This window comes from Saccoglossus kowalevskii, chromosome 14 (genome assembly GCF_978046115.1).
Source record: "Saccoglossus kowalevskii chromosome 14, keSacKowa6.1, whole genome shotgun sequence".
NCBI lineage: Eukaryota > Metazoa > Hemichordata > Enteropneusta > Harrimaniidae > Saccoglossus > Saccoglossus kowalevskii.
Window position 1 is genome coordinate 32,426,873 of NC_140654.1, and position 26,896 is coordinate 32,453,768.

Consider the following 26,896-nt stretch of genomic DNA (forward strand, 5'->3'; position numbering starts at 1 on the left):
ATCCGTACGGACGTTATCTCAGAAAACATGTCTTTACAGTAGGCTCGGATAACTAATACAAGTTATTAGTTGTCTGGGGTTTAGATAATGTATCTATTTTTACAGAGTTACTTCCAACACATTAAAATAGAACAGGAACCATAAGGAACGTTGATTTAGGTCTAAAAGATTGCCTATTTTAATCTAAAATACAATACAATACAATACAATACAAATAGTCCTAGTGGGGCTTCAAAAATCGCGGGACATAAGAAATGATGTATAGCAGATGTGCTATGGATGTGGTACGCTCACACCCTCGGTGGTGAACGCCAATTTGAAATAACATACTGATTAATAATTAAGTTATTGTCGGTATCTACTAGGGGTGTCACAACACACATCAATTATGGCCATGTATAGCGAGTTAGGCAGATAGCCCCTAGACGTATTTATAAAAAAACAAATAATTAAATATTACAGTCGAGCCATGAATTCTAATAATGCATTACTCAAGGAAGCTTTTGTGGTTAACAAAAACATTAAAAGTAAATGGTATCTAGAAGTGACATCATTATTAAACAATATCCAACAATATCATTCAGTTAACAACTGTGATAAATTAACCTCGGCACAAATGAAACTATAATTGATTTGGGCATCAATGATTTATTTCTAACAAGATGGAAAGGTGAGGTTCATAATGATAACCGCACCAAAGCAAATGAGAAATATAAACTGAGAACATATCGGCTAATCAAATCAGATTTAAACCTTGAGCCATATTTAGTCAAGCTAAAAAAACTTTGAACTGTGTAGTGTGCTTACCAAATTTCGTCTTAGTGACCATAGTTTCAAAATTGAAATGGGTCGTCATAAAAAAAAAACAATTAAATAACAGGGTTTGTGACATGTGTAACAAAGGTCTAATTGAGGATGAAATGCATTTTCTGCTGGAATGCAACAAATATAATGAGTTGCGTGCCAAACTGTTCAATAAAGCTAAGGATATGATCCCAGCATTTGAAAATAAACCTGCAGAGAAAAAAATCATGGAATTGTTACTGAATGAAAACATTATTATACCAGTAGCACAGTTCATAAGTAAAAGCTTTGAAGTCAGGAAGCAGGGTCTTACTTGACATCTTAATGCCTGCTGTCAATTTAGTAATTTTATATTAGTTAGTATTATAGAGATCTTGTATTATTTAGTAATTTAGTGATTGTATTTGTTATTTAGTATATTGTGTTTTTGTTTTGTTTTTTTATATATATTTTTCTCCTTGTACTTGACAATTTTCTTTCCCTCCGGGTATTGTGTAAGAGTCAATAAGTAAATAAATAAAAATAAAAAAAATAATAAAAGTATGACATGGCAATAAAGTAAAGTGCAGCTGGATATGTTCGGGTACTGAAGTAATGAATGAATTGACTGCAGAATGATGTGGTTTTGTCTGTCATGTTTGGGCTCAGACACCCAACCTAAATTATAGGTTAGTTGAGGTTTGGTCAAATTGGCTGGTTCCCGCCTCAAGTGTCATAGCGCACCAAATCACAAGAGGCCGTTAACTAGTAACGGTCACGGCATTCCGATTGGTCAATCAAGTTCTTTTTTTTTTGTTCTATTTCCCTTTGATTACCTGACTTCAGCGCTTACGCCCGCAGTCGTATACTAGTATCACAGTTCCTCTATTCCTGGGCGGACATCCGGGCATTTTCACTGCTTGGCAAACAAAGGTCGAAAACGTATAGACAACTGTACTTTGGGATAGTTGTTGAGACTTTCGTGAACAGTGTGTTATCCCTACATGTGCAACATATAGAAATTATGTAGAACGCTGTGTGACGTTGCTCCTTTCCCGAGAATGAACTATAGAGGGACTGTGTATAAATAAAGCAGGGCTTTCCTTTTACTCCCCTGAATATAAAACTGTTTCTTTTGTTACCAGAACCATCTCAAATAGGAGGTCTAGGCAGGCACAGTGAACCATCTCAAATAGGAGGTCTAGGCAGGCAGAGTGAATGAGCATGGCTGTATTGCAGTATTACACACACGATCACGCATCAACAACTTTGGTATTTTCAAATTAGAGGGAATTTGAAAACTTTCCATGAATTAAAAAAATGCAAAAATGTCCACGACTTAGTGCTAGAAATGATTGACATCACAGTAACAAAGAATGCACGGACATTGCTTTATATCTTTTCTATTATCACCTTACCATACCGATGTATGAATAATTTTAAATTAATCCGAATTAGCGGCTATTTCATGTTTGGAAACGTTTTAAATTAATCCGAATTAGCGGCTATTTCATGTTTGGAAACGTTTTAAATTAATCCGAATTAGCGGCTATTTCATGTTTGGAAACGTTTTAAATTAATCCGAATTAGCGGCTATTTCATGTTTGGAAACGTTTTAAATTAATCCGAATTAGCGGCTATTTCATGTTTGGAAACGTTTTAAATTAATCCGAATTAGCGGCTATTTCATGTTTGGAAACGTTTTAAATTAATCCGAATTAGCGGCTATTTCATGTTTGGAAACGTTTTAAATTAATCCGAATTAGCGGCTATTTCATGTTTGGAAACGTTTTAAATTAATCCGAATTAGCGGCTATTTCATGTTTGGAAACGTTTTAAAATTGATATAGTATAATCTGCTTATATATAGGTGACTGCAGTGGCGAGAAGAGGAATCCCGCCCATACACCGCCCTCTGTAGATGTGTTAAAACTTAAAATAAGTTTCATATACCTTAACCTATAGCAAATAAATAGAACACGTTATTGAAATTACACTGAGGCTGTGGTATTGGTATTTCTAAGCTTAATATTCTGAAAACACTTATTTATATACTATCGTAATATCGTATTTTCGTTTAGTGCGATAGACATGCGTGATTTCATTTATATTGTTCGGTTGCTTCGGTCGGCGCCGCCCACAAAACAGGCTCTATTGTCGGGTAGCTTACACAGTGCACTCGCGGCGAATACAAATGACTTGTTGAACGTTTCGGGACTAGGATCGTACTGCTGTTATTTAGTGTGATTGATCGTCTTTTTTTATGTTAAGGTTAGTATAATTTTAGACAATTTAAAACCACGGTCGGGACAGCTGATTGGGTCATACGATGGCAGCGTCCTGAAAAGAAGTGCAAGCATCATCGGTAGAGATAAACCCGATATCTGAATGTCATGTTTGTTTGAAAGTTTTGAGTTCGGAGTTCGAGTCGTTTGCTGGTATACAGCACGGTTAGTAACCGTGATGAAACTGCCTGAGTTAGATATGTTAGCGCACAGTGAATTCACCTTCCACCTATAACAATGACCTAAGCCACTAGATGACAACCGCGGCCCATCGTCCATTTTATAACGGTTAAACTCAAACTTCGCCCGATAGTTCTTCTCGTAGACTGGTCGGTAATTTGCTGTTGGTTGGTATCCGGGTCATGGTTGGTATCTGGGTCAGGTCCAAATTGTGCCAAGCCCTACATAGTTTGATGTGAATGATGATCCGTTTGACTATAACATATAGGTCAGGTGTTATCACTGGGACTAAGAAAGGAATCTCACAATACTCGTTCACTATATTTCAGTTTATTATTAAAAATAGTACAATTTTCAATACAATAACTAAATACTAAAACGAAACTCCCACACAGACACATTCCAGTAGTGTTTACCAATGAAGCGACAGACTCCAGGCACGACCTTTGTACAAACTTCATAACTTTATTTTGCAATTGGCACCTTAACTTTACACATGGCCTTGAATACCTCTAATTACCACTCTAAATAATCGTCCTTGCTAATGAATCAGACAAATTCACTTCACTCTCCCAAGTCAATAGTTAATCATTATTGCTAATTAGTTAAAGGGACACACTCTGTATCCACTCGTCACAGAGCTGATACATTCATAGATTGCTTTACTGTGAAATACTTCATTTTCACTTGGAATTTATTTTCACTGAAGAGATGATATATTGAAAATAAAATCCAGCGAATATAGTTTTTTTCCTATATCAACTCGTCAAAAATCAGTGAAAATAAATTCCATGCAAAAAGTCTTTTCAGCGAAAATAAATTCCTTCTAAAAATGAACGAAAAAATTATATATAGCTCTGATAGAGAACTAAAGATCATTGTAGACACTCATAATTTAATATGGGTCATATAGAAAATGTGCTGGAAACTGCTGAGTTTTTAACTTCTGGCCATATTTTTATGTAAGAACAGTTATTGGTAGCTCAGGGCTAGAACTATGACTTTGAAAAATACAGATTTATATTGGGCAGGTTGGCGAATAAAAGTCAAATTTAAAGACATATAATTATTGAAAATAACATTTTAATTATTGGCTCATCATCATTTTATAAGTCTTAGAAACTCTGCAAAAAATTTTCTGGGAATTAGCAATTGAGGCTACCCCATTTGATCAGTGACTACAAATTTGATATATTTATTGACGTATCAACAGGGGAAGACACAGGGAATTAGCAATTGAGGCTACCCCATTTGATCAGTGACTACAAATTTGATATATTTATTGACGTATCAACAGGGGAAGACACAGGGAATTAGCAATTGAGGCTACCCCATTTGATCAGTGACTAAAAATTTGATATATTTATTGACGTATCAACAGGGGAAGACAATTTTGTTCGATAACTTGTCTCAGTATAAAGCGTCTGGATGGATAGAATAGCCTTAATTTCGATCCCTGGTGTGTCTTCCATTAAGGGAAATTTAAAGACAAGGGCCATATCCAATCTAGCACTTGATACTCTTCAATTTGGCCGCTATATTGTTAATTCTGATAAAATTAGATTCTATCCAGTATGCAGTATATTTTTAAAGAGGTTTAACAAAATACCTCACTCTCATATATCACAAACAGAATCTAAACTAATGGCTGGATAACCAAATCCTTCTGGGTATAAAAGACGTGTATTAGTTTTCCTATACGGATACAGATCATTTAAAAATGCCACCTTACAAGTGCTTTGATGTGTATCCATGCGCCTCACTGTGGCTTCAGATTATATAAGTGGCATAAAAACAAATTACTCACCCTTACCAACAGTTTCCAGTAAAATCACAGGACCTGGCCACTTACTTTAAGTTAATATTTTATCAGTTGTTAAAGAAACAATATGTACCTAACAACTTGCCATAGGGGAAACATCACATCTATTTTCTAAGAGGTTGTGATCGCCTTGGGAAATATTGGGAAGGGGACCCACAAACTCTTTGAGACATCTTGTTTACAATAGAATGGAGCACTTATTGCGTGGCATTGGAAACTGTTACTAAAGTAGAAAAAAAGATCGTCAGACAGATTTCCTTGTTTTGGTGTACCAGTAGCAGTGTTAAATCCTGTAAATATGTGGTGGAATACAAAGCAATTGTTAACACCAATTGGTATACCAACAAACCTATTACATGTTACTGCAGTGTCCACCAGTTGGTATACCAACAAACCTATAACACGTTACTGCAGTGTCCACCAGTTGGTATACCAACAAACCTATTACACGTTACTGCAGTGTCTACCAGTTGGTATACCAACAAACCTATAACACGTTACTGCAGTGTCCACCAGTTGGTATACCCACAAACATATTACACGTTACTGCAGTGTCCACCAGTTGGTATACCAACAAACCTATTACACGTTACTGCAGTGTCCACCAGTTGGTATACCCACAAACCTATTACACGTTACTGCAGTGTCCACCAGTTGGTATACCAACAAACCTGTTACACGTTACTGCAGTGTCCACCAGTTGGTATACCAACAAACCTATTACACGTTACTGCAGTGTCCACCAGTTGGTATACCCACAAACATATTACACGTTACTGCAGTGTCCACCAGTTGGTATACCAACAAACCTATTACACGTTACTGCAGTGTCCACCAGTTGGTATACCAACAAACCTATTACACGTTACTACAGTGTCCACCAGTTGGTATACCCACAAACATATTACACGTTACTGCAGTGTCCACCAGTTGGTATACCAACAAACCTATTACACGTTACTGCAGTGTCCACCAGTTGGTATACCAACAAACCTATTACACGTTACTGCAGTGTCCACCAATTGGTATACCCACAAACATATTACATGTTACTGCAGTGTCCACCAGTTGGTATACCAACAAACATATTACACGTTACTGCAGTGTCCACCAGTTGGTATACCCACAAACCTATTACATGTTACTGCAGTGTCCACCAGTTGGTATACCCACAAACCTATTACATGTTACTGCAGTGTCCACCAGTTGGTATACCCACAAACATATTACACATTACTGCAGTGTCCACCAGTTGGTATACCCACAAACATATTACACGTTACTGCAGTGTCCACCAGTTGGTATACCAACAAACATATTACACGTTACTGCAGTGTCCACCAGTTGGTATACCCACAAACATATTACACATTACTGCAGTGTCCACCAGTTGGTATACCCACAAACATATTACACGTTACTGCAGTGTCCACCAGTTGGTATACCAACAAACATATTACACGTTACTGCAGTGTCCACCAGTTGGTATACCCACAAACATATTACACATTACTGCAGTGTCCACCAGTTGGTATACCCACAAACATATTACACGTTACTGCAGTGTCCACCAGTTGGTATACCAACAAACATATTACACGTTACTGCAGTGTCCACCAGTTGGTATACCCACAAACCTATTACATGTTACTGCAGTGTCCACCAGTTGGTATACCCACAAACCTATTACATGTTACTGCAGTGTCCACCAGTTGGTATACCCACAAACATATTACACATTACTGCAGTGTCCACCAGTTGGTATACCCACAAACCTATTACATGTTACTGCAGTGTCCACCAGTTGGTATACCAACAAACATATTACACGTTACTATAGTGTCCACCAGTTGGTATACCAACAAACCTATAACACGTTACTGCAGTGTCCACCAGTTGGTATACCCACAAACCTATTACACGTTACTGCAGTGTCCACCAGTTGGTATACCCACAAACATATTACACATTACTGCAGTGTCCACCAGTTGGTATACCCACAAACCTATTACATGTTACTGCAGTGTCCACCAGTTGGTATACCAACAAACATATTACACGTTACTATAGTGTCCACCAGTTGGTATACCAACAAACCTATAACACGTTACTGCAGTGTCCACCAGTTGGTATACCCACAAACCTATTACACGTTACTGCAGTGTCCACCAGTTGGTATACCCACAAACCTATTACATGTTACTACAGTGTCCACCAGTTGGTATACCCACAAACCTATTACACGTTACTGCAATGTCCACCAGTTGGTATACCCACAAACCTATTACACGTTACTGCAGTGTCCACCAGTTGGTATACCAACAAACCTATAACACGTTACTGCAGTGTCCACCAGTTGGTATACCCACAAACCTATTACACGTTACTGCAGTGTCCACCAGTTGGTATACCCACAAATCTATTACATGTTACTACAGTGTCCACCAGTTGGTATACCCACAAACCTATTAAACGTTACTGCAGTGTCCACCAGTTGGTATACCCACAAACATATTACACGTTACTGCAGTGTCCACCAGTTGGTATACCCACAAACATATTACACGTTACTGCAGTGTCCACCAGTTGGTATACCAACAAACCTATAACACGTTACTATAGTGTCCACCAGTTGGTATACCCACAAACATATTACACGTTACTGCAGTGTCCACCAGTTGGTATACCCACAAACCTATTACACGTTACTGCAGTGTCCACCAGTTGGTATACCAACAAACATATTACACGTTACTGCAGTGTCCACCAATTGGTATACCCACAAACATATTACATGTTACTGCAGTGTCCACCAGTTGGTATACCAACAAACATATTACACGTTACTGCAGTGTCCACCAGTTGGTATACCCACAAACCTATTACATGTTACTGCAGTGTCCACCAGTTGGTATACCCACAAACATATTACACGTTACTGCAGTTTCCACCAGTTGGTATACCAACAAACCTATAACACGTTACTATAGTGTCCACCAGTTGGTATACCCACAAACATATTACACGTTACTACAGTGTCCACCAGTTGGTATACCCACAAACATATTACACATTACTACAGTGTCCACCAGTTGGTATACCAACAAACCTATTACACGTTACTGCAGTGTCCACCAGTTGGTATACCCACAAACATATTACACGTTACTACAGTGTCCACCAGTTGGTATACCCACAAACATATTACACGTTACTACAGTGTCCACCAGTTGGTATACCCACAAACATATTACACGTTACTACAGTGTCCACCAGTTGGTATACCCACAAACCTATTACACGTTACTGCAGTGTCCACCAGTTGGTATACCAACAAACATATTACACGTTACTGCAGTGTCCACCAGTTGGTATACCAACAAACATATTACACGTTACTGCAGTGTCCACCAGTTGGTATACCCACAAACATATTACACATTACTACAGTGTCCACCAGTTGGTATACCCACAAACATATTACACATTACTACAGTGTCCACCAGTTGGTATACCAACAAACCTATTACACGTTACTGCAGTGTCCACCAGTTGGTATACCCACAAACATATTACACGTTACTACAGTGTCCACCAGTTGGTATACCCACAAACATATTACACGTTACTACAGTGTCCACCAGTTGGTATACCCACAAACATATTACACGTTACTACAGTGTCCACCAGTTGGTATACCCACAAACCTATTACACGTTACTGCAGTGTCCACCAGTTGGTATACCAACAAACATATTACACGTTACTGCAGTGTCCACCAGTTGGTATACCCACAAACATATTACACGTTACTGCAGTTTCCACCAGTTGGTATACCAACAAACCTATAACACGTTACTATAGTGTCCACCAGTTGGTATACCCACAAACATATTACACGTTACTACAGTGTCCACCAGTTGGTATACCCACAAACATATTACACATTACTACAGTGTCCACCAGTTGGTATACCAACAAACCTATTACACGTTACTGCAGTGTCCACCAGTTGGTATACCCACAAACATATTACACGTTACTACAGTGTCCACCAGTTGGTATACCCACAAACATATTACACGTTACTACAGTGTCCACCAGTTGGTATACTCACAAACATATTACACGTTACTACAGTGTCCACCAGTTGGTATACCCACAAACCTATTACACGTTACTGCAGTGTCCACCAGTTGGTATACCAACAAACATATTACACGTTACTGCAGTGTCCACCAGTTGGTATACCAACAAACATATTACACATTACTGCAGTGTCCACCAGTTGGTATACCAAGAAACCTATTACACGTTACTACAGTGTCCACCAGTTGGTATACCAACAAACCTATTACACGTTACTGCAGTGTCCACCAGTTGGTATACCAACAAACATATTACACGTTACTGCAGTGTCCACCAGTTGGTATACCCACAAACATATTACACGTTACTGCAGTGTCCACCAGTTGGTATACCCACAAACATATTACACGTTACTACAGTGTCCACCAGTTGGTATACCCACAAACCTATTACACGTTACTGCAGTGTCCACCAGTTGGTATACCCACAAACATATTACACGTTACTGCAGTGTCCACCAGTTGGTATACCCACAAACATATTACACGTTACTACAGTGTCCACCAGTTGGTATACCCACAAACATATTACACGTTACTGCAGTGTCCACCAGTTGGTATACCCACAAACATATTACACGTTACTACAGTGTCCACCAGTTGGTATACCAACAAACCTATTACACGTTACTGCAGTGTCTACCAGTTGGTATACCAACAAACCTATAACACGTTACTACAGTGTCCACCAATTGGTATACCCACAAACATATTACACGTTACTACAGTGTCCACCAATTGGTATACCCACAAACCTATAACACGTTACTGCAGTGTCCACCAATTGGTATACCCACAAACATATTACACGTTACTGCAGTGTCCACCAGTTGGTATACCCACAAACTTATTACACGTTACTGCAGTGTCCACCAGTTGGTATACCCACAAACATATTACACATTACTACAGTGTCCACCAGTTGGTATACCCACAAACCTATTACACGTTACTACAGTGTCCACCAGTTGGTATACCCACAAACCTATTACACGTTACTACAGTGTCCACCAGTTGGTATACCCACAAACATATTACACATTACTACAGTGTCCACCAGTTGGTATACCAACAAACCTATAACACGTTACTACAGTGTCCACCAATTGGTATACCAACAAACCTATAACACGTTACTACAGTGTCCACCAGTTGGTATACCAACAAACCTATTACACGTTACTACAGTGTCCACCAGTTGGTATACCAACAAACCTATTACACGTTACTGCAGTTTCCACCAATTGGTATACCCACAAACCTATTACACGTTACTACAGTGTCCACCAGTTGGTATACCCACAAACCTATTACACGTTACTACAGTGTCCACTAGTTGGTATACCAACAAACCTATAACACGTTACTGCAGTGTCCACCAGTTGGTTTACCAACAAACCTATAACACGTTACTGCAGTGTCCACCAGTTGGTATACCAACAAACCTATAACACGTTACTACAGTGTCCACCAATTGGTATACCAACAAACCTATTACACGTTACTACAGTGTCCACCAGTTGGTATACCAACAAACCTATAACACGTTACTGCAGTGTCCACCAGTTGGTATACCCACAAACCTATTACACGTTACTGCAGTGTCCACCAATTGGTATATCCACAAACCTATTACACGTTACTACAGTGTCCACCAGTTGGTATACCAACAAACCTATAACACGTTACTGCAGTGTCCACCAGTTGGTATACCAAGAAACCTATTACACGTTACTGCAGTGTCCACCAATTGGTATACCCACAAACATATTACACGTTACTGCAGTGTCCACCAGTTGGTATACCAACAAACCTATTACACGTTACTGCAGTTTCCACCAGTTGGTATACCAACAAACCTATTACATGTTACTGCAGTTTCCACTAATTGGTATACCCACAAACCTATTACACGTTACTACAGTGTCCACCAGTTGGTATACCCACAAACATATTACACGTTACTGCAGTGTCCACCAGTTGGTATACCAACAAACCTATTACACGTTACTGCAGTTTCCACCAGTTGGTATACCAACAAACCTATTACATGTTACTGCAGTGTCCACCAATTGGTATACCCACAAACCTATTACACGTTACTGCAGTTTCCACCAGTTGGTATACCCACAAACATATTACACGTTACTGCAGTGTCCACCAGTTGGTATACCCACAAACATATTACACGTTACTACAGTGTCCACCAGTTGGTATACCAACAAACCTATTACACGTTACTGCAGTGTCTACCAGTTGGTATACCAACAAACCTATAACACGTTACTACAGTGTCCACCAATTGGTATACCCACAAACATATTACACGTTACTACAGTGTCCACCAATTGGTATACCCACAAACCTATAACACGTTACTGCAGTGTCCACCAATTGGTATACCCACAAACATATTACACGTTACTGCAGTGTCCACCAGTTGGTATACCCACAAACATATTACACGTTACTGCAGTGTCCACCAGTTGGTATACCCACAAACATATTACACGTTACTACAGTGTCCACCAGTTGGTATACCCACAAACCTATTACACGTTACTGCAGTGTCCACCAGTTGGTATACCAACAAACATATTACACGTTACTGCAGTGTCCACCAGTTGGTATACCAACAAACATATTACACATTACTGCAGTGTCCACCAGTTGGTATACCAAGAAACCTATTACACGTTACTACAGTGTCCACCAGTTGGTATACCAACAAACCTATTACACGTTACTGCAGTGTCCACCAGTTGGTATACCAACAAACATATTACACGTTACTGCAGTGTCCACCAGTTGGTATACCCACAAACATATTACACGTTACTGCTGTGTCCACCAGTTGGTATACCCACAAACATATTACACGTTACTACAGTGTCCACCAGTTGGTATACCCACAAACCTATTACACGTTACTGCAGTGTCCACCAGTTGGTATACCCACAAACATATTACACGTTACTGCAGTGTCCACCAGTTGGTATACCCACAAACATATTACACGTTACTACAGTGTCCACCAGTTGGTATACCCACAAACATATTACACGTTACTGCAGTGTCCACCAGTTGGTATACCCACAAACATATTACACGTTACTACAGTGTCCACCAGTTGGTATACCAACAAACCTATTACACGTTACTGCAGTGTCTACCAGTTGGTATACCAACAAACCTATAACACGTTACTACAGTGTCCACCAATTGGTATACCCACAAACATATTACACGTTACTACAGTGTCCACCAATTGGTATACCCACAAACCTATAACACGTTACTGCAGTGTCCACCAATTGGTATACCCACAAACATATTACACGTTACTGCAGTGTCCACCAGTTGGTATACCCACAAACTTATTACACGTTACTGCAGTGTCCACCAGTTGGTATACCCACAAACATATTACACATTACTACAGTGTCCACCAGTTGGTATACCCACAAACCTATTACACGTTACTACAGTGTCCACCAGTTGGTATACCCACAAACCTATTACACGTTACTACAGTGTCCACCAGTTGGTATACCCACAAACATATTACACATTACTACAGTGTCCACCAGTTGGTATACCAACAAACCTATAACACGTTACTACAGTGTCCACCAATTGGTATACCAACAAACCTATAACACGTTACTACAGTGTCCACCAGTTGGTATACCAACACACCTATTACACGTTACTAGTGTCCACCAGTTGGTATACCAACAAACCTATAACACGTTACTACAGTGTCCACCAATTGGTATACCAACAAACCTATAACACGTTACTACAGTGTCCACCAATTGGTATACCAACAAACCTATAACACGTTACTACAGTGTCCACCAGTTGGTATACCAACAAACCTATTACACGTTACTACAGTGTCCACCAGTTGGTATACCAACAAACCTATAACACGTTACTACAGTGTCCACCAATTGGTATACCCACAAACCTATAACACGTTACTACAGTGTCCACCAGTTGGTATACCCACAAACATATTACACATTACTATAGTGTCCACCAGTTGGTATACCAACAAACCTATAACACGTTACTGCAGTGTCCACCAATTGGTATACCCACAAACCTATTACACGTTACTACAGTGTCCACCAGTTGGTATACCCACAAACCTATTACACGTTACTACAGTGTCCACCAGTTGGTATACCAACAAACCTATAACACGTTACTGCAGTGTCCACCAGTTGGTATACCAAGAAACCTATTACACGTTACTGCAGTGTCCACCAATTGGTATACCCACAAACATATTACACGTTACTGCAGTGTCCACCAGTTGGTATACCAACAAACCTATTACACGTTACTGCAGTTTCCACCAGTTGGTATACCAACAAACCTATTACATGTTACTGCAGTTTCCACCAATTGGTATACCCACAAACCTATTACACGTTACTACAGTGTCCACCAGTTGGTATACCCACAAACCTATTACACGTTACTACAGTGTCCACTAGTTGGTATACCAACAAACCTATAACACGTTACTGCAGTGTCCACCAGTTGGTTTACCAACAAACCTATAACACGTTACTGCAGTGTCCACCAGTTGGTATACCAACAAACCTATAACACGTTACTACAGTGTCCACCAATTGGTATACCAACAAACCTATTACACGTTACTACAGTGTCCACCAGTTGGTATACCAACAAACCTATAACACGTTACTGCAGTGTCCACCAGTTGGTATACCCACAAACCTATTACACGTTACTGCAGTGTCCACCAATTGGTATATCCACAAACCTATTACACGTTACTACAGTGTCCACCAGTTGGTATACCAACAAACCTATAACACGTTACTGCAGTGTCCACCAGTTGGTATACCAAGAAACCTATTACACGTTACTGCAGTGTCCACCAATTGGTATACCCACAAACATATTACACGTTACTGCAGTGTCCACCAGTTGGTATACCAACAAACCTATTACACGTTACTGCAGTTTCCACCAGTTGGTATACCAACAAACCTATTACATGTTACTGCAGATTCCACTAATTGGTATACCCACAAACCTATTACACGTTACTACAGTGTCCACCAGTTGGTATACCCACAAACATATTACACGTTACTGCAGTGTCCACCAGTTGGTATACCAACAAACCTATTACACGTTACTGCAGTTTCCACCAGTTGGTATACCAACAAACCTATTACATGTTACTGCAGTGTCCACCAATTGGTATACCCACAAACCTATTACACGTTACTGCAGTTTCCACCAGTTGGTATACCCGCAAACATATTACACGTTACTGCAGTGTCCACCAGTTGGTATACCCACAAACATATTACACGTTACTACAGTGTCCACCAGTTGGTATACCAACAAACCTATTACACGTTACTGCAGTGTCTACCAGTTGGTATACCAACAAACCTATAACACGTTACTACAGTGTCCACCAATTGGTATACCCACAAACATATTACACGTTACTACAGTGTCCACCAATTGGTATACCCACAAACCTATAACACGTTACTGCAGTGTCCACCAATTGGTATACCCACAAACATATTACACGTTACTGCAGTGTCCACCAGTTGGTATACCCACAAACATATTACACGTTACTGCAGTGTCCACCAGTTGGTATACCCACAAACATATTACACATTACTACAGTGTCCACCAGTTGGTATACCCACAAACCTATTACACGTTACTACAGTGTCCACCAGTTGGTATACCCACAAACCTATTACACGTTACTACAGTGTCCACCAGTTGGTATACCCACAAACATATTACACATTACTACAGTGTCCACCAGTTGGTATACCAACAAACCTATAACACGTTACTACAGTGTCCACCAATTGGTATACCAACAAACCTATAACACGTTACTACAGTGTCCACCAGTTGGTATACCAACAAACCTATTACACGTTACTACAGTGTCCACCAGTTGGTATACCAACAAACCTATTACACGTTACTACAGTGTCCACCAGTTGGTATACCAACAAACCTATAACACGTTACTACAGTGTCCACCAATTGGTATACCAACAAACCTATAACACGTTACTACAGTGTCCACCAATTGGTATACCAACAAACCTATAACACGTTACTACAGTGTCCACCAGTTGGTATACCAACAAACCTATTACACGTTACTACAGTGTCCACCAGTTGGTATACCAACAAACCTATAACACGTTACTACAGTGTCCACCAATTGGTATACCCACAAACCTATAACACTTTACTACAGTGTCCACCAGTTGGTATACCCACAAACATATTACACATTACTATAGTGTCCACCAGTTGGTATACCAACAAACCTATAACACGTTACTGCAGTGTCCACCAATTGGTATACCCACAAACCTATTACACGTTACTACAGTGTCCACCAGTTGGTATACCAACAAACCTATAACACGTTACTGCAGTGTCCACCAGTTGGTATACCAAGAAACCTATTACACGTTACTGCAGTGTCCACCAATTGGTATACCCACAAACATATTACACGTTACTGCAGTGTCCACCAGTTGGTATACCAACAAACCTATTACACGTTACTGCAGTTTCCACCAGTTGGTATACCAACAAACCTATTACATGTTACTGCAGTTTCCACCAATTGGTATACCCACAAACCTATTACACGTTACTACAGTGTCCACCAGTTGGTATACCCACAAACCTATTACACGTTACTACAGTGTCCACCAGTTGGTATACCAACAAACCTATAACACGTTACTGCAGTGTCCACCAGTTGGTTTACCAACCAACAAACCTATAACACGTTACTGCAGTGTCCACCAGTTGGTATACCAACAAACCTATTACACGTTACTACAGTGTCCACCAGTTGGTATACCAACAAACCTATAACACGTTACTGCAGTGTCCACCAGTTGGTATACCCACAAACCTATTACACGTTACTGCAGTGTCCACCAATTGGTATATCCACAAACCTATTACACGTTACTACAGTGTCCACCAGTTGGTATACCAACAAACCTATAACACGTTACTGCAGTGTCCACCAGTTGGTATACCAAGAAACCTATTACACGTTACTGCAGTGTCCACCAATTGGTATACCCACAAACATATTACACGTTACTGCAGTGTCCACCAGTTGGTATACCAACAAACCTATTACACGTTACTGCAGTTTCCACCAGTTGGTATACCAACAAACCTATTACATGTTACTGCAGTTTCCACCAATTGGTATACCCACAAACCTATTACACGTTACTACAGTGTCCACCAGTTGGTATACCCACAAACATATTACACGTTACTGCAGTGTCCACCAGTTGGTATACCAACAAACCTATTACACGTTACTGCAGTTTCCACCAGTTGGTATACCAACAACCCTATTACATGTTACTGCAGTGTCCACCAATTGGTATACCCACAAACCTATTACACGTTACTGCAGTTTCCACCAGTTGGTATACCCACAAACATATTACACGTTACTACAGTGTCCACCAGTTGGTATACCCACAAACATATTACACGTTACTGCAGTGTCCACCAATTGGTATACCAACAAACCTATTACACATTACTGCAGTGTCCACCAGTTGGTATACCAAGAAACCTATTACACGTTACTGCAGTGTCCACCAGTTGGTATACCAACAAACATATTATATGTTACTGCAGTGTCCACCAGTTGGTATACCAAGAAACCTATTACATGTTACTGCAGTGTCCACCAGTTGGTATACCAACAAACCTATTACACGTTACTGCAGTGTCCACCAATTGGTATACCCACAAACATATTACACGTTACTACAGTGTCCACCAGTTGGTATACCCACAAACATATTACACGTTACTGCAGTGTCCACCAATTGGTATACCAACAAACCTATTACACGTTACTATAGTGTCCACCAGTTGGTATACCCACAAACATATTACATGTTACTGCAGTGTCCACCAGTTGGTATACCCACAAACATATTACACATTACTGCAGTGTCCACCAGTTGGTATACCAACAAACCTATTGCACGTTACTACAGTGTCCACCAGTTGGTATACCAACAAACCTATTACACGTTACAATAGTGTCCACCAGTTGGTATACCCACAAACATATTACATGTTACTGCAGTGTCCACCAGTTGGTATACCCACAAACCTATTACACATTACTGCAGTGTCCACCAGTTGGTATACCAACAAACCTATTACACGTTACTGCAGTGTCCACCAGTTGGTATACCAACAAACCTATTACACTTTACTGCAGTGTCCACCAGTTGGTATACCCACAAACATATTACACATTACTGCAGTGTCCACCAGTTGGTATACCAACAAACCTATTGCACGTTACTGCAGTGTCCACCAGTTGGTATACCCACAAACCTATTACATGTTACTGCAGTGTCCACCAGTTGGTATACCAACAATCCTATTACACGTTACTGCAGTGTCCACCAGTTGGTATACCAACAAACCTATTACACTTTACTGCAGTGTCCACCAGTTGGTATACCCACAAACATATTACACATTACTGCAGTGTCCACCAGTTGGTATACCAACAAACCTATTACGTGTTACTGCAGTGTCCACCAGTTGGTATACCAACAAACCTATTACATGTTACTGCAGTGTCCACCAGTTGGTATACCAACAAACCTATTACACGTTACTGCAGTGTCCACCAATTGGTATACCCACAAACATATTACACGTTACTGCAGTGTCCACCAGTTGGTATACCCACAAACATATTACACGTTACTGCAATGTCCACCAATTGGTATACCAACAAACCTATTACACGTTACTATAGTGTCCACCAGTTGGTATACCCACAAACCTATTACATGTTACTGCAGTGTCCACCAGTTGGTATACCCACAAACATATTACACAATACTGCAGTGTCCACCAGTTGGTATACCAACAAACCTATTGCACGTTACTGCAGTGTCCACCAGTTGGTATACCAACAAACCTATTACACGTTACTATAGTGTCCACCAGTTGGTATACCCACAAACATATTACATGTTACTGCAGTGTCCACCAGTTGGTATACCCACAAACCTATTACACGTTACTGCAGTGTCCACCAGTTGGTATACCAACAAACCTATTACATGTTACTGCAGTGTCCACCAGTTGGTATACCCACAAACCTATTACATGTTACTGCAGTGTCCACCAGTTGGTATACCAACAAACCTATTACACGTTACTGCAGTGTCCACCAGTTGGTATACCAACAAACCTATTACACGTTACTGCAGTGTCCACCAGTTGGTATACCCACAAACATATTACACGTTACTGCAGTGTCCACCAGTTGGTATACCAACAAACCTATTACATGTTACTGCAGTGTCCACCAGTTGGTATACCCACAAACCTATTACATGTTACTGCAGTGTCCACCAGTTGGTATACCAACAAACCTATTACACGTTACTGCAGTGTCCACCAGTTGGTATACCAACAAACCTATTACACGTTACTGCAGTGTCCACCAGTTGGTATACCCACAAACATATTACACGTTACTGCAGTGTCCACCAGTTGGTATACCAACAAACCTATTACATGTTACTGCAGTGTCCACCAGTTGGTATACCCACAAACATATTACATGTTACTGCAGTGTCCACCAGTTGGTATACCCACAAACCTATTACATGTTACTGCAGTGTCCACCAGTTGGTATACCAACAAACCTATTACATGTTACTGCAGTGTCCACCAGTTGGTATACCAACAAACCTATTACATGTTACTGCAGTGTCCACCAATTGGTATACCCACAAACATATTACACGTTACTACAGTGTCCACCAGTTGGTATACCCACAAACATATTACACGTTACTGCAGTGTCCACCAATTGGTATACCAACAAACCTATTACACGTTACTATAGTGTCCACCAGTTGGTATACCCACAAACATATTACATGTTACTGCAGTGTCCACCAGTTGGTATACCCACAAACATATTACACATTACTGCAGTGTCCACCAGTTGGTATACCAACAAACCTATTGCACGTTACTACAGTGTCCACCAGTTGGTATACCAACAAACCTATTACACGTTACAATAGTGTCCACCAGTTGGTATACCCACAAACATATTACATGTTACTGCAGTGTCCACCAGTTGGTATACCCACAAACCTATTACACATTACTGCAGTGTCCACCAGTTGGTATACCAACAAACCTATTACACGTTACTGCAGTGTCCACCAGTTGGTATACCAACAAACCTATTACACTTTACTGCAGTGTCCACCAGTTGGTATACCCACAAACATATTACACATTACTGCAGTGTCCACCAGTTGGTATACCAACAAACCTATTGCACGTTACTGCAGTGTCCACCAGTTGGTATACCCACAAACCTATTACATGTTACTGCAGTGTCCACCAGTTGGTATACCAACAATCCTATTACACGTTACTGCAGTGTCCACCAGTTGGTATACCAACAAACCTATTACACTTTACTGCAGTGTCCACCAGTTGGTATACCCACAAACATATTACACATTACTGCAGTGTCCACCAGTTGGTATACCAACAAACCTATTACGTGTTACTGCAGTGTCCACCAGTTGGTATACCAACAAACCTATTACATGTTACTGCAGTGTCCACCAGTTGGTATACCAACAAACCTATTACACGTTACTGCAGTGTCCACCAATTGGTATACCCACAAACATATTACACGTTACTGCAGTGTCCACCAGTTGGTATACCCACAAACATATTACACGTTACTGCAATGTCCACCAATTGGTATACCAACAAACCTATTACACGTTACTATAGTGTCCACCAGTTGGTATACCCACAAACCTATTACATGTTACTGCAGTGTCCACCAGTTGGTATACCCACAAACATATTACACAATACTGCAGTGTCCACCAGTTGGTATACCAACAAACCTATTGCACGTTACTGCAGTGTCCACCAGTTGGTATACCAACAAACCTATTACACGTTACTATAGTGTCCACCAGTTGGTATACCCACAAACATATTACATGTTACTGCAGTGTCCACCAGTTGGTATACCCACAAACCTATTACACGTTACTGCAGTGTCCACCAGTTGGTATACCAACAAACCTATTACATGTTACTGCAGTGTCCACCAGTTGGTATACCCACAAACCTATTACATGTTACTGCAGTGTCCACCAGTTGGTATACCAACAAACCTATTACACGTTACTGCAGTGTCCACCAGTTGGTATACCAACAAACCTATTACACGTTACTGCAGTGTCCACCAGTTGGTATACCCACAAACATATTACACGTTACTGCAGTGTCCACCAGTTGGTATACCAACAAACCTATTACATGTTACTGCAGTGTCCACCAGTTGGTATACCCACAAACCTATTACATGTTACTGCAGTGTCCACCAGTTGGTATACCAACAAACCTATTACACGTTACTGCAGTGTCCACCAGTTGGTATACCAACAAACCTATTACACGTTACTGCAGTGTCCACCAGTTGGTATACCCACAAACATATTACACGTTACTGCAGTGTCCACCAGTTGGTATACCAACAAACCTATTACATGTTACTGCAGTGTCCACCAGTTGGTATACCCACAAACATATTACATGTTACTGCAGTGTCCACCAGTTGGTATACCCACAAACCTATTACATGTTACTGCAGTGTCCACCAGTTGGTATACCAACAAACCTATTACATGTTACTGCAGTGTCCACCAGTTGGTATACCAACAAACCTATTACATGTTACTGCAGTGTCCACCAGTTGGTATACCCACAAACATATTACATGTTACTGCAGTGTCCACCAGTTGGTATACCCACAAACCTATTACATGTTACTGCAGTGTCCACCAGTTGGTATACATGTAGTACTTACAAAATCTTTTCTCTATATACATGTACATGTGTTGTTTTCAGAAGTAGGAGGTGCATATCCAATTCAGTGCTTCATCAAGTTTTAGTAAATTGAATTGCTTGTTATTTTGTCAGTTCATTGTCATGAATCTTGGATATAGTTCGTTGATGTCTGAAAACACTAAACTTTACCTTCTTATAATTCACATACTGCAAATATTTCTTGTTGGGGAGGTGAATTCCCTTCCCAGTAAACATTAACATTATTGTACACGCCATATAATGAGCTTATTTTCAACATTAATAGTATGTCTACCCTAGATGTAGATTTAAGTAACTTGACAGAGCTGAAAAAGACGTGAAAAATAATCATCTTAGCAGAGCAGACTAAAAATAATCTGAGAAAAGCAATTAAGTATTTTGAAGACGGTATTGAATGGCTGCATTGTGTTCTTCCTGTAAACTCACATATAATGGCTGGCTGTGGCAGTTTTTATATGATGTCAGTGTTATGGACTAGTCTGTGGAAATCAGCTTAGAGGTCTTTTGAGCGCATTGTGATCATTTACACCCCTAGTAACATAGATTGTAAGGCAGGTTTAGATAAGATGACTTAATTATAAAGTTTGCTTATATTATTTCTGATGTATATACAAAATTTAAACACAAAAGAAAATACAATAGCCCTGATAAATACAACTTTATTGTTAGTTTTAAGTGACCAGCCATGTCTGATATCACATGTATAATTTTGTTTGTCCTAGCTTGCTGATTTCTTAACATAAACTATGTTTAAGACCAAAAAAAAAAAAAAAAACTTATGTTGCCCTCAAGTCGGAAAATTTAAAAAATTGGGTCGGTCGGTCGGATTTTTTTTTTTAAACTCGTGAAAACTAAGGGTATCGTAAATAGCCGAGGTATATGAAAAAAAAAAAAATGCGACCCGATATTTCGTATTTTTCGGTCGGTCGCTGAGGGCAACAAAAAAAAATTTTTTTCTTGGCCTAATGTTGTTTGCATCATTTTTTCCATTTTTGGCCCAAAACAGTATTGGGGTATTTAAGACAATACATTTTCGGTTGGTCGGATTACCACACATATTTTTTTATTTTGCCTTATCTGAAATGAAAAAGATATGAATATTTTATTTTTATTTCCAGTGTATGTATAGTTGTGCATCCATAAGGAAATTATTTCATATTTTACGCATTACCTTGGCAACATTCTTGCACACTGAAAATTCAGTAGTTTTTAATTGTTTAACTTGGTTAATAAATTATCAACTTTATAAACCTGTCAGGTCCTGATGTAAAGTAAACTCAGGTGTTGGTCCTTAATCTTAAAATCCATAACAGTCAGATTATTTTTAATAAATCCTTATCTCCAATGAACTTGGCATATCAATACTTAGTCAGTAAAATAAAGTTGTCCCCTTTAACAATAGTTCTAAATTAAGTACTTCTCCCTTTATCTGATAATGAACTTTGTGATCATCATAGTAACAGCTGTGGCATTGACACCTATGGAATGCTATTACACGACCTTGGTCTGACTTACCTGGTGACAGTAATGTGTTACACTTGCCCGGTAATTTGAGTTCATTGTTAATGTTGCTTTGTTATGAAATAAACTTCCATACCTTGGGAAATAGAAGTATTTTGTGTGGCAGACTTTAGGTCAATTAACATGATTTACATTGGTCATGTCGAATGAGGACACCACGTACATAGACCATTGTTATCGAATAAAGCGACATTAACGTGCCATTTGATGATCATCCATCGTAGTTTTTATGACGACTATTTTGTTATCAGAGGTATTGTGAATTTTTTAGTAGTTAGTGGTGGTTTATTGCACGTTACGAGCCGTTACCTGACTCAGCAATGTCTGGATTGTGAGCAACAACTCTTTGCATGAACTGCATGCTTGATTGCTCTTGTAATTCAAACTTGGCACAGGTAATAGCTACTGGATGTATTCATTGACGTTCCCCTCTCAGTTACAGTTCAGTAGTGAGTTCATTTCTATTGTTATACGCACTATGCAGTGTGCCATATGAAAGATCCCTACACCTATGATAGTGTACTTCGTGCATAATTGAGTTGTTCTCGTATAGTTGCTGTCTTTCAAGCCACAGCGTAATTCACTGTATCTCCTCATCCAACATTCAACTCAAAATGTTCTAATGTGATGCCTCTAGGTGGGGGCTGGAAGATACCATTGTGATAAGGTAGGGTGAGGAGATACCATTTCTTGTTTAGAATCTATAAGATATGATTTTTCCTCTGCTTTGCTCTATTAAATTTTTTCCATTGATACTTGAATTTTTCTTTATTTTATTTTTCGCATTTTTTAACTAAAAATTGCATTCTTTGAATTGAGTATCTTGAATTTCTGTAACCATCAGCGAAATTCTTCTCACTAATAACTTTATATTTATTTGGCCTTCCAGACTATTATAATTTATAGATTTCCAGTGTGTGTTGACTCATGAATTTACGATTCCTGTCTAATACTTGAAATCAAGTTGAACGATAAAAGGGGAGATCGGGATTAGAATGGCTCATTAGATACTTGGGTCTTTGTTGCTATGACGTTGAAGTTTACTTGTACTAGGCAGAGTAACGTGATAGAGTTCTTGACACTGCTCTATACAACTAGACAGCTCGAGGTGATCACCCAAAGCGATGTCTTGAGTCTCAACAATGCCATTGTTTTCCTTTCATTCTACCTCACCTGAGCTGTTTTAAATTCTCTCTCCTAGTGGACGGTACCGGTGTTGTTGTTCGTAACCAGTAAAGTGTACTGTGTGTGTGGGTCAGTAGGTAAGATTATCTTGTTTTATAAAGGTGTTCTGTTGATTTACCAATGTTGGCTGAGTGTAGTTAGCAATCTCTACATGGCCTGGTAATGTATTTCATTTGTTGTATGTTTCTGCTCTGCTATTGAGTCCACCATCATACTCTCTGTACCACTGTTATTCGGGTAGTAGACACGATTTTTGTGATGTTTATTTAGTTTAACCGTTGAAACACAATAACTTTCTTATATTCATATTATTAGAATTTTTTAGCAGCAACAGTTTAGACAAGGTCACTAATGTTAGTCTGCTTACAAAGTTATACCTGTTTGAACTTTTAAGGCAAAACTGTTTCACGAAAGACAAACTTTTCTGAGTTTAGATTTTTCTGACTCCAGCTAAATGTGATTCTTATTTTCAAATTATGGTTATTTACGGTGACATAGATAAGTGTACTTTGTCAATGTCATCTCTTATTAGTGTTATACTCAGTATTGACTAAATAAGTACAATTTATTATGCACATGTAGGGGCAATATGATGTGTTAAAGAAACATTTTTTTTTTGTCAAAATTATTTTAAAACTTATATCTAAAAAATATTCATATAAATTTAACATTCTAAACCAACAAACATAATGAGCTAACCTATTGAATCATTATGCTGGTATACCACCATTCAAGACCTAAATAATAATAAAAATAACTGATCTTCTGTTGCAATAGGCTACATGACCCTAATACATGGCATATATGCTAATAATCTTTGGATTGATATGGTATGGATACTAAAACAAAACTGAAACTGTATCTCATAGCATTCTTGAACATACTGTGTTATACTCATACTCTGTGATATCTTGTGTAATGGGTTTCAGGCTTTCGGAATTTCCAATTCTCCTTAATTAGTATTAGGCATTGACCAAATGTTAGAAACCTCCTTCACTTAGTTTAGAGATAAAGGTTTATTTTCCAGGTTGACAGCAATTTTGTTTGCAGTAACTCCTTGACAATATGTGGAAACATTTTTTTTTATTATTTTTATATGTTATCACTGTGTTTGTAGAAATTAAAAAAAAATGTTTGTATACAGATTTATTAATGAATAACAACTTTACAAGTACTTACATAGTGTTTGTAATCCTCTGTTTTTGCTGCCGATTTTATACACAGATTACAAAACAAAACATTATTACCAGACCATTCAGGTTTTGAAGAGTTCATACCACTCTTACAAATGATCATCACGTAATATTCACTAAATTGACAATTAATGGTAGTTTTTAAGCTGTCAGTGAGATGACATGTATAGTTGATAGTATTGTTTTGATTTAAAACAAAAATATTTTTTTCATTATTATTTTAAAACTGGTTGTCCTTAAGTAGAACATTGAAACAAACTTATAGAGAAGTTCTATAAATCTTTTCAAAGTGTTTCTAAGTGACCTTGAGTGCTCCATTGCCACAACTGCAACCTTTATCGTTAAATTTCAATAAAAGAAATATTCAACATTTTCACTGTTATGTTTATACAACCCGAATTTAATAGGTGTGTGTTCTCGTGATTGGCTTGTGCAAGATTTGGGGTTAGGTAGCCAATCTGAGACATTGTTAACAATTTTGGATTTTGTAATTACATTGTATACCAGTGACGGATCTAGGTGGGGGTGGGGGGGTTCTTGGGGTCTGGGATAGTACTATACCGATATAGTAGGGAGGCAATGATTGAATAAATGAACCTTGGCTGGCACAGATGGCTGCACACCACGTAAGTAGCGTAACTGGTGTGTCTGATACTTAACACAAAAGTGTATAGTAGTTAGACTGACATATGAAAAATTGTTGTGCTCCACGTGGTATTTCGTTTCAACAAATTTTCTATTTTACATGTGTATTATAGCTATGTAAAATTTGCTCATATTTGACGTAGTGACACAAAATAATAGAAACACACAAACTCAATAATATGAATATTACAGGAATACTGCAAAATGTGCATGAAGGCAGTATAGCGATCCTATCTACCGATATGTTGTGAACATTAGTGTTCAGTAGCAGGATTCTATTTCCGATACGTTCTAATCATAATCTGTAAAGGAAATTTACATTCCAAGAACACAAAACAAACGACTGACAAACAATACACAACTATAAAAAAACATCTCACAAACAATTTTACAAGTAATTTGACTTCCTCAATATATTTTTCTCGTCAATTGCTAGATCATTAGTGACGTATAAAATTACCCCAGTATTCAGAGAAGAATAATAATAGCCAGCAAATCTTTTGAGCATGAAAAGATTTATTCATATAATTCAGAAGAAATTTGATAGAAGAGTATTGTATGAGTACTTCACACAGTGCCTTTATTAATGGTCTTCAATATTTATAAGCGTATATTTGTATTTTTAGATTATTGATTGAAATTGGGTGGCATTTAGAATTCAACCCTGAGTTGCCTCCCAACAACACTATAATATAAACTGCGAGTCTTTTCATTTGAAAATATTTGGCAAACTAAAACAGTAAGAAAAGTGATGTGAACTATATTTATCAGGGCTTAAAATTCAGGGACGTCATGGAGGCAGTTACTTGCATGCCCCACCAGAAAACTTTGATGCTTTTTGATACTACATGTCATTTTTGAATCACTCTCTTCAAATGTTATGCTGGCCTGGTACTACATGTCATTTTTGAATCACTCTCCTCGAATGTCATGCTGGCCCTGATACTACATGTCATTTTGAATCACTCTCCTCAAATGTCATGCTGATTCTGATACTACATGTCATTTTGAATCACTCTCCTCAAATGTCATGCTGGTCCTGATACTACATGTAATTTTGAATCACTCTCCTCAAATGTCATGCTGGTCCTGATACTACATGTCTTTTTGAATCACTCTCCTCAAATG

General features: G+C 38.8%; 1 protein-coding gene across 8 annotated transcripts in view; it reads left to right on the forward strand.

Moving 5' to 3' along the window:
* The first annotated feature begins 2,947 nt into the window (after positions 1-2,947).
* LOC100369281 (uncharacterized) overlaps positions 2,948-26,896 on the forward strand; it is a 190,135-nt gene continuing 166,186 nt past the window's right edge. For 7 of the 8 annotated variants that reach the window (XM_085508146.1, XM_085508150.1, XM_085508153.1 and 4 more), the window contains exon 1: positions 2,948-3,054. The gene's annotated coding sequence lies outside the window, so the exon portion shown is untranslated. Of the gene's footprint in view, positions 3,055-23,946; positions 24,008-26,896 lie in introns of all 8 variants that reach the window. The other variant, XM_085508147.1, reaches the window with a different exon arrangement.